At 43.9% G+C, this 15,654-nt stretch overlaps 1 protein-coding gene across 9 annotated transcripts in view; it reads right to left on the bottom strand.

Annotated features, from left to right (window-relative positions):
* Dtnb (dystrobrevin beta) overlaps positions 1 to 15,654 on the bottom strand; it is a 130,328-nt gene that overhangs the window by 11,402 nt on the left and 103,272 nt on the right. The gene's annotated exons all lie outside the window — the stretch shown is intronic.

The following is a 15,654-nucleotide window of genomic DNA, read 5'->3' as shown; positions in this document are numbered from 1 at the left end:
GAGAGAGAGAGAGAGAGAGAGAGAGAGAGAAAAAACGCCCCAGCAGGCTGCCTGGAGGCATGCACAATGGCTCCTCTCACTGCTACAGCTGTGTGGGTGCTGAATGGAATATTTTGTCCTCTGGGGTTCCTACTCTCTAGGCTTGTTTTCTCAGACGTGGCCTCAACCTAGAGGTCCTCATGTGGCAGTCACATGCGGGGATGTGCCCTGCTCTCTGTGATTCTCTTTTTTAAAGATTTATTTATTAATTATATGTAAGTACACTGTAGCTGTCATCAGACACACCAGATGAGGGCATCAGATCTCATTACTAGATGGTTGTGAGCCACCATGTGGTTTCTGGAATTTGAACTCCGAACCTTTGGAAGAGCAGTCAGTGCTCTTAACCGCTGAGCCATCTCTCCAGCCCACTCTCTGTGATTCTTGTTTGATGTGTGTGTGTGTGCGCGCACGCGCGCGCATGCGCGCGCATGTGTGTTATTTATTTTTTGATAGGGTTTTATGTAGCCTTGAACTTGAGGACAGCCTTGGACTCCTGCCCCTCCTGCTTCTATCTCCCAAGTACTAGGATTACAGGCATGTTATAATACCAGCTCTCTGTGTGTTTTAATTTAAGAAATGCTCAGACAATAACCGAGTACAACACCATAAAGCCACCCCAAATGAATAATTATGTACAATTTATTTTAATCTAAAAACAGTGCAGATAAACTTGAAGGCCCTTTACCAACAGATCTTCGCAGGTTCAGTGCCTTTACTCTTTGGAAACATCAGTTTTTCTTACCAGAGATTTTGGTGTAGAGTTTTTGTTTGTTTGTTTGTTTTTGTTTAGAATTGGTATAGATTTTTAAACCTATGTGTACATATATAAAACTATGAATAATGTATAACATTTTCATGCCTTTAAATTCTGTATGAATGGTACTGAACTATAATAATTACTATTAAATTTACTTTTATCACTTAGCATATTCCAGAAAGTGATGAATGATATCAATAAATATGAATTTAGATCATATTTCACATTACATTAAAATACAAACCACTGGGCAGTGTTAGCACATGCCTTTTATTCCAGCATTCATAGGCAGAGATGGGTGGCTTCTGTGAGTCTGAAGCCATCCTGGTCTATAGAGTGAGACCAAGCAGAGTCAGGACTACACAGAGGCGGCAGTCTGTCTCAAAAACCCACACACGAAGAAGAGCCTCAAAATGGAGCATAACAAGTATTAGACTTAAAATTGCACAATTTCTCAAAAAAAAAAAAAAAAACACAGGAAAATCCTATGCAAAGAATTCTTAGATCTAACACACAAACCATGATGTGTAAAAGGAAAACTTCCTTCTTCAACAAATGTGTCTGTGTGGCACGGGAGTCCAGAGATCAGCACTAGATATCTTCTACACTCTCCATCTAATTTTTTAAAAAAAATTATTTATTTTTATTTTATGTGTATGGGTGTTTTGCCTGTATGTATGTGGGTCTATGTACCACACGTGAGCCTGGTGCCTGAGGATCAGTCAGATCTCCTGGAACCAGAGGTACAGATACTTGTGAGATGCCAGCCATATGGGTGTTTGCATTTGAACCCAGGTCCTCTGGAAAAACAGCCAGTGGTGTCTGTCTCTGTCTTTTTTGACACAGGGTCTCACTGTATAGCCCTGGCTATCCTGGAATTCACTATGTAGACCAGGCTTGAAGTCACAGAGATCCACCTGTCTTTACTTCTCAAGTGCTGGGACTACTAGTATATATGCCACCACACCCAGCATGGCCACTGCTCCTAACCATCTCTCCACCTCACTGAACCTGGAGCTCACTTATTAGTTTGGCTAGCTGGCCAGCAGGCCCCAGAGATGTTCTTACATCTGCATCCCCAGTGCTGGATTACAAGTGCACGTCACCATGACCTGATTCTTACATGCCAAGTGCCTCACCAAGAGGCCATCTCCCCAGCCCATGATAAATGATTTTTTTTTTTTAAATTAAAGACTTTTGATAAAATACCCAAAACAGAAGACTTTGTTCTTATCACAAGAAATTACTTGTTGATGACTATAGTTAGCCAGTACAAGTGTGTGTGTGTGTGTGTGTGTGTGTGTGTTAGATTGGATCCTTCAGCAAAGAGATGTAAAATTATCATCTTTTGGCTTTAAAAAAAAGCCAAACAAGCATTCTTTGTTCTTCAAAATAAGTCACTAGACTCCATATGGGCAGATAGATTCAAAACTGGATCAATCTAAACAAGTAAAACTGGAACAGCAGCAGGGAGGCAGAGGCAGGCAGACCTCTGAGTCTGAGGCCAGCCTGGTCTACAGAGTGAGCTCCAGGACAGCCCGGGCTATGCAAGAATGACCCTGCCTCAAAGGCGGGGTGCTAGGCATTGGGTGTGCCAATCTTAGGAATTAGGAGGAGAGGCAGAAGGATCTGGGGTTGGAGACCAGCCTCAGCTGTACACGGAGCTTCTATAAAAGACATTTACATGCATGAAATCCTGTTTTAATAATAGCCTAGGGAGCCAATACCAAAAGTAATTAATAAAAATGATAAAAATAAAATAAAAATTTAGTGATAAACAACAACAAAAGAAAGTGAAAGGATGTCACAGAGAGAGAAGCCTTAAGATGACATCTGTACCTAGCACACACAAAGGACTTTACCAACTCAGAAAAGGGCACTCTAACTTTAGAATGCTCAAAAGATCAAGCACACAACTGTCTAAAGTTACAAAAGAGTCCAACAGGCATGAAACAGATCCTAGAGCACAGTGAGCTATCGCCTCACGCTCGGCAGGATGAACACTACAAAGACGTAACGACGACGAGTGCCGACAAGAATGTAGAGAAACTGGGATCCTTAGGCACCGCCCGCAGGAATGTAAGATGGGTGCAGTGGCTTTGCAGAACAGCCTGGCAATCCCACTCTCAGGTACATACCCACCCAAGAGAATGAAACACGTTTGAGCAAAAACTGGTGTCCAGAGGTTCACAGAACATCAACTAACACAGCCAAAGAGCTGAACCAACTCAAATGTGGACTGATGAACATTTTAAATAAAATGTGTTACCCAAACAATGGAATACTATTAGGCAATAAAAAGGAATGGAGGGCTGACATCTGCCTCAGTTAGGATTTCATTGCTCTGAAGAGACACCATGACCAAGGCAGCCCTAATAAAAGACAACATTTAACTGGGGCTGGCTTACAGGTTTAGAGATTTAGTCCATTATTGTCATGGCAGGATACATGGCTGCTTGCACAGACATGGTGCTGGGCTGGAGAAGGTGCTCAAAGCTCTGTATAGTCATCCGCAGGCATAGGAGACCTCAAAGCCCACCCCCACAGTGACATACTTCCTCCAACAAGGCCACACCTCCTAATAGTGACACTCCCTATGGACCAGGCATATTCAAACCCATGAGACTATGGGGGTCCTACCTATTTTTAAACCATCAAAGACACCCTACAACATTTTGCTAAGTGAAGGAAGCCATTCACAAAACACGAGGCCTAAAACTTCCTATGTGAAATTCCCAGAGTAAGGAAATCATAGACAAAATAAACTAGTGGTTGGCTAGGCAGGATGGGGATTGGGGGGGGGGTGAAGAATGGCGGGAGGCTTCTTTTTGAGACTGATGAAGTTTCTAAACCTGAAGGTAATGACAGTGCAATTCTGTGCATAGTGTTAAAAACAAACCCACAGAATTTTACAGTTAAAAATAGTGAATTTATGTTGGATGTGAGGCGGGAGGAAGGCACAGCCTGGAGGGAGATACCCACAGGCTGCATCTGAAGCAGAACAGTACCTGGGATATACAGAGAACTCTCCTGGGACATACAGAGAACTGATACGATAAACAATACAACCACATGCCAAGTCCCAAGGGAGAGGGGCACTGCACACACAGTGCAATAATACACTCTGCTCAGAAACAATTACAGCTCAATCAACTGTCAAAGGTGTGGGGTGCCCCTCCCCACCCCACCCTCCCACCCCAACCCCTACTGCTGCTGAGCAGGGATGTTGCCAGGGTCTTGGCAGTTTCTTAGATGTCAAACATAGCCTAACCATGTAGCTCAGCAAACTCCACATCTGAGTACGCTTGAGAGACATGAAAACATAAGCCCACCTAAAACACATGTTCACTGGTCATGGTGTCACAGCCCCAAGGGGAAACAACCCCCAAAGTCTACTAACCTGGATTAATAAAATGTGACATGACTAAATATTTTTTTATTTTGTGAAATACTCAGTTTTATTTGTCAGTTATTAACTATTTTATCATTCCTTACTTTTTCTGAGAAGTTATGAGTGAATCCTGTTACAGCTAACTAATTTTTTTCTTTTTTAAATTGAGTATTTCAGACTGGAGAGATGGCTCGGTAGTTGAAAGTACTGACTGCTCTTCCGGAGGTCTTGAGTTCAGTTTCCAGCAACCACATAGTGGCTCACAACCATCTGTAATGGGAATCTGATGGCCTCTTCTGGTGTGTCTCAAGACAGCTACAGTGTACTCACATACATAAAATAGACAATTCATCAGATCCCATTACAGATGGTTGTGAGGTACCATGTGGTTGTTGGGAATTGAACTCAGGGCCTCTGGAAGAGTAGTCAATGTTCTTAACCACTGAGCCATCTTGCCAGACCCAACAAATATTTTTTTTTAAATAAATTGTATATTTTGTAAAAGCATATAATGTGTTTTGATCAAATCCACCCCAATCCTTCCCCTCTAATTCTTCCCCAAGCTCACCCCATCGACAGTCCCTCCCAATTTCATATGCTTAAAAAAAGTCGTGGATGTTGGACTATCTACTGGAGCATGGGTAGTTTTTCAGGGGTGGCATCCCCAAAGAGAAGTGACTCTCTCTATTCCAGTACCCATCAATTTTGGCTATTTAATATTTGCATATTAAATATGGTGGTGGGACAGGGAGTTGGAAAGATAGCTCAGTGGTTAAGACTCCTGGCTGCTCTTCCGAAGGACAGGGGTTCAATTTTCAGTATCCACGTGGGGCTCACAATCACCTGTAACTCTAGTTCCAGAGGATCAAACCAACTCTTCAGGTACCAATAAGCACATGGTACACATACATACATACATACATACAGGTAAAAACTTATACAATACAATTGAAAAAAATAAATCTTTCAAAAAAAAATGCTGGAATAGAGCTGGCAGGGGCCCGCTTAACCCATGTTTGAATAGAGTATGAGCACTCTGACATCCAGGGCAGGTATGGCTCATAGATATGCATTTGCTTCAGTCTTGCCTGAGAAGGACTGGTCTTGGGTATGGAATGCAATTCACTGGTCCAGGGATGTTAAGAGGCTCTTACTCTGTAGCTCTAACACACTACCACCACCACTACCCCCCCCCCCCACCAAGTGTGCTGGCAATGTTGCATTCTGTGTTGAAAAGACTGTGCCCTCCCTTGCCAACAGGCCACATACTGCCTTCTCTTCTCAGGGGCACAGTTCCCTTCTATTCTATGTGACTCCTTACCCATGCATGCCTGCTGGACCCCAGGCATCAACCTCGAAGCTGGGCATCTTCCTGGAACCTGGAGCTCTTGCATGTCTTTTTTGCATTCCATTACTACACCACTGTGTTTGGCACAGGTTCTTAGTTTCCTACACTTCCTTCTGCTGGAAAGTAGCTAGGGCAGACAATAATCCCCACTGAGTAATAAATCCATCCATCATTGGAAAATCCTTTTGTGAAATTCTCTACCTAGCTAACTAAATGTGGTAGCCAGATCTCAGACAGCCCAAAGTGACCTGCCACTTACATCCTAGAATAGTCTCTGGTTCTGGAATGTTGGCTGGGCAAGTGACTTGCTTCTAATGAATCAGACAAATGGGACATAGGCTACTTTTGCGGTCAGGTTATAAAAGATGGTGACTGTAGGCTGGGTGACCCTTGGCTGTAGCCTTGTTGGAGCCTCTGCAGGGTTCTTGGTCTACAGCAGTTGTGGAATGAGCGATATTGTTCCCTCTCTCCTGCTTTTCTCCTTTTTGCTTTTCTGAGACAGTTTGATAGAACACTGCCTGGAGGGATTAGGCATATTCTACTACACCCGGTGATATGTTTTTATAAGCCACGGTTTGGGGATGATGCTGTGTGACAATAAATAATCCATGCACCAAACGTACTGTGGTTTAGTTTTTGTTGTAACTACTTTAATAGAGTAATTACGGTTGGAATTTAGTTGACAAAGCAGGCAGATGGATTTGGGGGGAGGGGGGAGACTAGAATCAGAGGCCCCAATAACAGGCTAAGGGCCCCCAGAAAGAAGCCCATGAGAGGGAAGAAAGCAAGAAAAGGTAACCAGAAAAATATCTCTCTAATGTGAGAAACTGAGGGCCCTGAATTCAATAGCCTGTCCAAATATCCAGTCTCTGCTCTCTGTCCATGATCACCAGCGCCCGGTAGCACTGCTCTACATTCAAAGAAGGGAAGTTGCAGCCTCTGCGAGGCACTCCTAGCTCTTCCCAGGTGAGCACACAGGGAGATAAGAGTGGGTCAGTGACAAGGATAGAAGGTAGAAACTTGGCTTCACACACACACACACACACACACACACACACACACACACACACACACACACACACTTTGCCATTTCCAGGGTCCAGCTTTCTCATCTATAAACAAGAGGATGGTAGATGACATCTGAGGTATTTTTCAGATAAAAAGTGCTATGATCCATGATCTTTACCAAATCCCTGCATCTCTGCCAAGTGGCCCTTGCTTGGCTTGAGTAGAAACCCTTGTCAGAGAAGAACATGCGCTTCTGCAGCCATCCCCGTCTCTAGGTCAGCTGATGACATGTTCTGCTTATAGCTAACCTTCCTCACACATCCAACCAATACCAGAGCTGTTACACACAGAGATCTTGAAGAAGTGAAGCTGATGAGAAGCACCGAGAGTAGGCTGCCCTGCATGGTACAGGACTAGCTTTGGAAAGATAGTCAGAGGAAAAGGGCCTTCTGATCATGTGTAAGCACACTGGATGTGTGGTGCACAGTGGGACACTGACTGATCCCTTTGATCTGCTGTATCTCACTCACCCTGCGGGTACCTGAAGGCTGAGGCCAGGATACACTAAGAACACAGTTGTAATACTGTAGTATGGTATACTAGCACCTTGTCTCATCAGCAGGGATATGGTCAAGGCAGACTCTCTCTACAGGGACTGCCTAGAATAGCAACTAGCCTAGAATGAGCAACACAGTGGGTATTGGGGTGCTGGGGAATCTGAGAGTGAAACAAAAATCCCCAGCAAAAGTGGAAGAGTTATTGAGATGACTCCAAGGAAGGTAGGCCACTGGCCACAACACACAGCAGAACTTCCACGATTCCTGACACAGCACTTATAACACAACCCAGAGCTAAGGCTGGCATCTAGCATGCCTATCACTTGTCTAACCAATAAGCAAAGATGATAAATGCCCTGTAACCCAGGTTCCCCGAATGCAGTCAGGATCTTCTACTGGGAATGTAGAGTTAGAGGCACATTCTAATCTGAGAGGCAGTCCAGACTGCTAGTTCTCATTTTCTAATCAGCAAAGACATGGAAAACTCAAGCAAGTTGTGCATTAGGCTCCAGAAAGTGTGTGGAAATCACGTTTTTGTATTCAGGGGGCTCATGACCTACCTCATTTCATGCATGTACAGACTGAGACTCACAGTGGTCAACCAGGTTATAAACAAATCAGTAGGAGGCCTCAAATGTCAAGGAGAAGCCTGAGTATGTTTGGATCATATTACCACAGTCCTGAGGTTAGAAGGAACATAATCAGTCAAGAGTTCTCATGACTGACGCTAACTTTGATTTCCCCTGATTCCCTTTAGTAGGAGTAGGATCTAGGCCCTCCACTACTGAACCAAAATCTCAGTCGCTGCTGTGATTTTGTATAGCAGAATCAATTTCATTCCCAGCAAGTACAAGAAATGTAGGAAAGGAGACTGCAGATGATGACTTAGTCTCTTATCTAGAATACAAATCAAATACTGGAGCCAAAACAGGTACAGAGAATGCCAGAGAAGGTGAGCTGAGGACAGTGATTCCTCCCCATAGCAAGGGGAACTCAGACACAGAGGCAGACACTTGCCAGAGGACCAGCTGCGGAGAGAAAGGGGCACTGTCTTTAGTAAAAACTACCAGGGCACAGCTCTTGGCTGTCTGCAGGCATCACCAGTATGGTGCCTGGCACACAGTAGGGACTCCGTAAATAGCACTTCCTTCTCATCTCTTCCATACGGAGCAGGTAAGATTTTTAAATCTCTTTGGTACATATTATAATCAAGTAAGTAGCCAAGTCCAGAGAGGTCTGTGGTAAAAAGTGTAACGTGAGAGCAAGTCCTGCCCTCCCCACCCCACCTCCCTGCCAGGCTGTTAGCATGGCAACAGGATGGAGGACATTTCAGTCTCCATCTCTTTCTCTGACTCATGGATACCTGCCAGGCAGCAGATGGCCTGTGTGGACAATTACCTCCACTTTGCCGCAGTGTATTTAAATTAAACAAACTGGCCTCTTTGCTGCTGGTTGTCAGGTGCCTTGTCAGAAAAACAAAAACAAAATTCAGGGAGAAAGGAGCTATAAGTCTGAAATTCAGGCACTGCAACTGCAGCTGAATGGAGACTGGGAGCAGATAAAGATTGGGCCCAGAACATCTCCCCTCAGAGAACAGGTAAAAGCATCACACACCATTCTGAGCTGCTGCTGGCGCTGCGCACTGTGGAGAGAGGGTGGGCTGTCTCCACCACCGCATCAGCCCTGCTGAAGGATGAGAACTGCTGGGAGTCAGGACTGGGCATGGGAGCCACATCACATGTATAACGAGAGAGCAGTGGGAGAAAGGATCAGCACCCAGAGGCAGCTGGGTATATCCCGTCTGTGCTGAACTGAAGCAGGGAGGCGGGCACTGGAACATCCTGCCTCAGCAAATACCATTTACAAAAACACACCATCATGACCTTTAAAAGACAAACCTGGTTTCTAGACACCTCATGGAGTCCTGAGACTTTCTATGATGTTGCTCTGCTCCAAGAATATGTATCTATCTATTGTGTATCTGATGGAAGGATAAGGCTCCCAACAGGTCTGCATAAGCACTGGCACCTGTTTGTTTCTACACCATGATGGGAAACTCAGGACCCACATGTAACCAGTCTCACTGCGGAGGCCCTGTGCGGTCTTCTAGGCTTGCCAAGATTCTCTAAGTGAATCAACAGTATCGGCAGGGATAGTAGTGTGCATTTGGCTTTCAATCATGATTTTGTCTCTACCTGGATCACTGTTATATAGAAGCTAAGACATACTTCTGGACTCAAAAGGGTGGAAGACAAGGTGTTTATTTTTCTTGGTGGAAGAAAGAAAGCATATTGAATTTCTGGAACAAAGCACAACTTACTATGACTTAAAATAAACACAAAGAACAAGAAGAAAGTTGATATTTAAAATCTTAGTTAAGAAAGTTCATACATTCTAAGACTAGAATTCTCCTGTTTTTTCCTGAGTTGGCTACCCCTATGTAAGATGGTCTCTTTATTGGGTCCCCCCACATAGGATTCCAAAACCAATTCTCAGATAAATGGTCAGAAACCTCACTAAGAGAAAAGTGTCCCGGGGACAGTACCAAATGCTCAGGTTGCACATAAGAAACACGACTAGATAGGACCTGGAGGACGTGGTTATAATTGTGAAGCTAGGTCAGTAAGATGTGAGAGCTCAAGCCTACCAATCAGTGATACTCTGGAACTCAACAAGGGGAACTTGTATAATACCTTGTTCAGTAACACTCCTCCTGGGGTTGAAGAGATGGCTCAGTGTCTGATGACTCATGCTCCTCTTCTAGAGGACCAGAGTATGGTGCTCAGCACCTCTAAGCCAATGGTGATTCCAGATCCATATCTGCCTGGCTAGATCAGCTGGAGTTTTAGCTGCACAGCTCTAGGTATCTAGGAGGTATTTCTCCATCACATGGCCAAGAATATGACAGCCAAGACCACACCTAACTCAGAATAACCTCTTTCCACTGTTTTCTTGGCAGGATCTTTATTTTCCCAGGTTCTGGGGTTCTAAACCTAGATTCCATCCATGGCTTACTCTGTCTTGTCTTTGTTTTTTTTATAAATGATATCTGGATAGTAGGTAGCATTCTGGAAAGAGTGTGTGTGTTCTAGAATTCAATGCTCTTCCCATGGAGTTTGGGAGGATTTCTCTAGTCTAGTGTGTGTGTGTGAGTTTCCTGGGGAGCACGGGGGATAGTTTTCAGTTTTCATAATATATACGCATTACAGTCAGGAAAGCCAAATACAGTATAGGATGGAAGTAAGATAGAAGAAAGCATCTTAGCTTGTCCTTTATGGAATGATCAAAACAGGGGTATACCCCTCAGATCCAAGAATTATTTCTCCTTTCCAATCATTCTCACTGAAAACTTCCTGCTGGTGTTCACAGAGCTCTATGAGAACATAATTATATTTCCTCTTTTTACAAAATGAAACCAAAACCAAAACAAGGAACTGCCGGGACCCTGTAGGGTGCATAGGAACAAGAGGGATACATGCACTCTGGGTAGACATCCACACGCCATCTGCAGGCCGCTGGATTCAGTCGACAGCTTGCGTGCGGAGACTGGGACCCAGGGTAAAGGCTGTGGGGTTGCCTTGAAGTGCATCAATTCATCCACTCACCAAAAGCTATGCTTTTGCAGACTTAGGAGGCAGGAGTGTAGTTAAGGCTCAGGATGACAACGATCTGACTTATATTTCCATATTTAAGGCATTGTGCCAACCAAAAAGTTACATTCCTACTAACCAGAAAATTATGTCCCTATTATTTAAGAATGGAATTTGTGTTCGTTTCTTTTCAATGCTCTAACAGACTGAGCATTAAACAGACTCTGATATATGTGGCAGAGCATTGTGAGTCAGAGTCAATGTAACTCCTGGCTGTGTTGGAAGTAGATCCAGGCTTCTGTTATGGGGTGAGAAACATGGGAGCTGTATGAGAGGAGCATAGAAATCCTTCATGGAAAGCTGGACCCCTGGCCATGGACACATACATGGACAGCTTAATTTTATTGAGCTTTAAGAGATCCAGCAGTAGCTGGGTGTGGCGGCGCACGCCTTTAATCCCAGCACTCGGGAGGCAGAGGCAGGCAGATTTCTGAGTTCAAGGCCAGCCTGGTCTACAGAGTGAGTTCCAGGACAGCCAGGGCTATACAGAAAAACCCTGTCTCAAAAAAAAAAAATTCCAGAAGTGCCTGGCAGTGGAGGTGCACGCCTTTAATCCCAACACTTGGGAGGCAGAGGCAGGTAGATTTCTTAGTTTGAGGCCAGCCTGGTCTACAGAGTGAGTTCCAGGACAGCCAAAAGAGAGAGCGAGAGAGAGAGATCCAGAAGTGATATGGTATGTTATACTGAGTCACTGGGAGGAAAAGAACATCTAAGATGCCTCCAAAGGAAACTGAGATGCTAAGTCCTTCCAGATCTGGATTGTATCCAGGTGAATAATAGTCACTGCTTGCTGTCTGTCTGTCTGTCTGTCTGTCTGTCTGTCTGTCTATCTATCTATCTATCTATCTATCTATCTATCTATCCTTCCTATCCTATCTATCTACCTATCTATCCAGGTGAATAATAGTCACTGCTGTCTGTCTGTCTGTCTGTCTGTCTGTCTATCTATCTATCTATCTATCTATCTATCTATCTATCTATCCTTCCTATCCTATCTATCTACCTATCTATCCATCCGCCTATTTATTTATAGAAAGAATCTCTCTCTATTGTCCTGGGTGTCCTGGAACTTGCTCTGTAGACCAGGCTGGCCTCTAGTTGTAGAGATCCCCTGCCTCTGCCTCTTGGGTGCAGGGATTAAGGGTGTGTGTCATCACACAGAGCTGAATTTTGTTGACTCCTTGTAAAAAAGATTTCTGAGTCACAACTTAGTCTCCTGAATGGATCTGCCTATTACTTGAGAGTAGCTGGACCAGAATTGCTGCTACAGGCATGTGAACTGCTTATGTTCCTCACAATTAATACAATGATTAACTTGAGCAGTCTTCTGGTTAATGGTGGTTTCCCTCAGCAAATATTTATTGAGTATCTGCAGTGCAGCAGGCTGGGTCAGAGACTGGAAATACAACAGTAAAGAGAGCTGGTAAGGTTCTTTAATTACAGACTCATGATGGTTGGGGCATGATTAACCCTAAATCAGTCAGTCTAGCTGAATGAGCTTCTTAAACTACAGGGTGAGTGAACAGTCTGATATGAAGAAGCCATGAGGAAAGAGAAGAAAAGAGACTGAGGGAAGAGAGACAGAAGGATTGCTAGGTAAGGTCACTCAAGGCACTGAGAGAGTGGCTGAGGCTGAAGGCAGAACCCTAGCCTCAATAAGGTGTGCATATCTATTTATTCACTTATTTTCAGTGCTTGGAATGGAATACAAGGCCTCATATATGACCCCTAGCATCAAAATTTTTAAAGTAACAGTACTACTATCCACTATTCTCAAGTTCTTGCAAAGTTAAAATAACTACGGTCAAAATAACAAAATTAATACTGTGATATAACAAGTATGGTCTTCTGTCACAGGTTCAGCCACAAAAGCTTCTAAAAATCTTTAGACTCACTAGAAAGTTAAGAGTATATGTGGGGCTGGTGAGATGGCTCAGTAGTTAAGAGCACTGACTGCTCTTCCAAAGGTCCTGAGTTCAAATCCCAGCAACCACATGGTGGCTCACAACCATCTGAATGAGATCTGACGTCCTCTTCTGGTGTGTCTGAAGACAGCTACAGTGTAAAGAGTATTATGTGTGCTAAGGCTGCTTGCAGGAAAGGAGCTGTTTGTTTTCCAGAAAGCCCACAGCATGATTAAGTGTTAGAACTTGGTGCCCTCTACAGACCTCTGAGGTACATGAACGGAGATGAAGTTAATTACCAACAGCCAGTGACTGAATCAACTGTCCCTGTGAAGCAGAACCTAACCATCTTGAATGAAGTGGTTAGTGAACACACCTACATGCCAGGGGGCAGTGTCCCCAGTGCAGGGGGAGAACTCCTGTACTGGGACCTTCTAGACCTTGAAGTATGTACCTCTTTATCTATCTGTACATTTGCATCTTAACAACAAAGGAGGGGTTCTCTTAGTTGTGCAAGCCATTATTGCAAATGATCAAACTTAAGGAATAGGAAATAATTTTCAGTCAAATCAGACAGAAGTACAGGCAACTGGAGCCCCAGTGCTTACAGCTGGTATCTCAAGTCAGAGTCCGTCTTGTGAGATGAGCCCTTAGCCCAGGCTTTGGTGTTACAGCCTGTTAGTCGGTGTTATAAACAGTTAAATGACAGTACCACCAGTTGGGGTCTGGAGTGAATTGGAAAACTGTTGGTGTAAAACCCCACATATTTGGTGTCTGAAGTGTTCTCTGAGCAGAATCTTAAATAGCAGTTAGCATAAACCCTTGTAGGGGTTGGAGAGGTAGCTTAGTGGTTAAGAGCATTTACAGCTCTTCCGAACGACCACACTGGATGGCTCACAACTAACCTGTAACTCCAGTTCCAGGGATCTGATATCTCACCAAAGAGTTACCAAAGTAACTCTTCATCTAGAAAGTTTTGTTGCCACACTCAACAATGGCACAGGCCACAGAAGGGTTGGCTCTAAAGACTTTGTCTTCTTGCAATCTTTCCATCTTACAAATGTGATCATGGGTGAGTCCAGTGTAAGCCCTGTGGGATGGACGGGAGCTTTTCCCATTTAGATGGACACAGTCCTGTCAGGATGTAAGGACCAGGACATTGCTCAGGCTGTTGGATGTGGAAAATTCCTTTTTCAGTCTCAAGAGATGGTGATCTCATGCAGAATGAAAGGTCACTATGCAAGTATATTGTGCTTGAATCAGCATCTCAGATAGCCCAGGCTGTCCTTGAACACCTGATCTTTCAGTTTCTACCTCCCAATTGATAGGGTCATAGTCATTTCCACCATGCACAGCAAGGACAGCAATAGCCTCATAGGTTTGCAATTTCATATTTCACAGATTACATGTTATTTCATAACATTTGAAGAAAATGTACCATTCACAGAAGTTCTGCTACAGCTTGCTGCCCTCATCTCAGACAGGGAGGAGGGTCTCTCCAGCTCATGGGTCCTTTTGGGCTGTTACACGCAGAGACAGGTAGCAGGAAGTGCTAGTGAGATAGCTCTAGAAGTGAACTCCCAGAACGTGTTTCTGGGTACAGGGATGCAAAGGAGGAGGGGTGTTAGAGGTCGGCGCCACAGCTGAAAAGGTGCTCCTCTCAGCAACGGGCCGTGATGAATGATGGGAAAGACTGTCAGAGATGTGGGTAGGAGGGGCAGAAAGGACTCGGTCCCTCACTCATTCTCCTACTTGTGTGAGAGAGTCTTCTCTGACTTCTAAACAAGCTGGAGCTGCCTGCCCTAAGCCTCTGAGTCAATGAAGGGGACAGAAGTGACTAAGCTGTCACTTCCTGGTAAAAATGGTTTGATCATCCACCTTTCTGTTTTGCTCAGGTAAATGTACCTATTGATGGGGAAGTACCATTTAATTTAAGAGACAAAAACGCTGTACAAGTCAGGGAAACAGGCCAACCAAACAAAGCAAGAAGAAACCCAGCAAACTTCCTACATTACAGCCGATGTGACTGATGGGCTCTTAGCGAGGCTTCATTTCTCGTCACTGTTCTTGCCTCTGCCGCTCACTACCAATGCTCTCCTGGTTGAACATACTCATATAATAAAACCTAACACCTTAGTTTATTAATTAAATTATCAATAAAATCTAACACACTAATCAATATTTTTGAGAAACATGGATAATTATTTATTTTCTTTTATGTATATAGGAATTTTGCCTGCATGTATGTGTACCATATGTATACAGAACCCTTGGTAGCTAGAAGAGGGTCCTGGAATCCCTGGGACTGGGGTTACAAATGGTTGTGAGCCACTATGTGTGTGTGCCAGGGAGTGAACCTCATTCCTCTGCAAGAGTAGCTAGTGTTCTTAACTGCTGGGCCATTTCTCTAGCCACAAAATTAAAATTTTAAATTAAATGTGTTATACTTCCTTTTAAACTTGGCATTTTATATTTCTCCCTTGAGTTTAGTTTACCCCATGTTATTATTATGGACAGGCCCTTGGTTTTCTTATGTAGGCCAACAACTATGAAGCAAAACCAACACCAAGTGTCCCCAAACATCATTAATTAATACACATGCCATTCAAAACACCCTGAGTCACCTGTTTTCTGAGCCTCCAAAGGCTCACAGCAGGAAAAAAAAAATCACTGATTCTGTCAAGAAGGCTGGTGGAGACAGACCATAGGATATCTACAGTTAGCCAAAGAACTTTCCACTTTCATGCAAATTCATTCAGAACACATTATTTGGATCTGAGGTCACTAGAAAGTTGTTTCAGGCAATTAAGGTCACTTAAGACACAAAACCAGGAGAAAATAAAAGAACATGTTAAGGCAGTGAAAGTCTGGCTAATCATGCATATTTAAATAAGCACAAATTTAAAAAGCTTGGGTTTCAAGTCAGAACATGCTCCTCGAGGTAAACAGGACCCAGACTCAGGCCACTGCACCCTGCAATGGGAGGGTAATTTTGCA

This window comes from Mus pahari, chromosome 7, assembly GCF_900095145.1.
Source record: "Mus pahari chromosome 7, PAHARI_EIJ_v1.1, whole genome shotgun sequence".
NCBI lineage: Eukaryota > Metazoa > Chordata > Mammalia > Rodentia > Muridae > Mus > Mus pahari.
The sequence above is the reverse complement of the archived record's forward strand: the minus strand, read 5'-3'. Positions and strand labels throughout refer to the sequence as shown.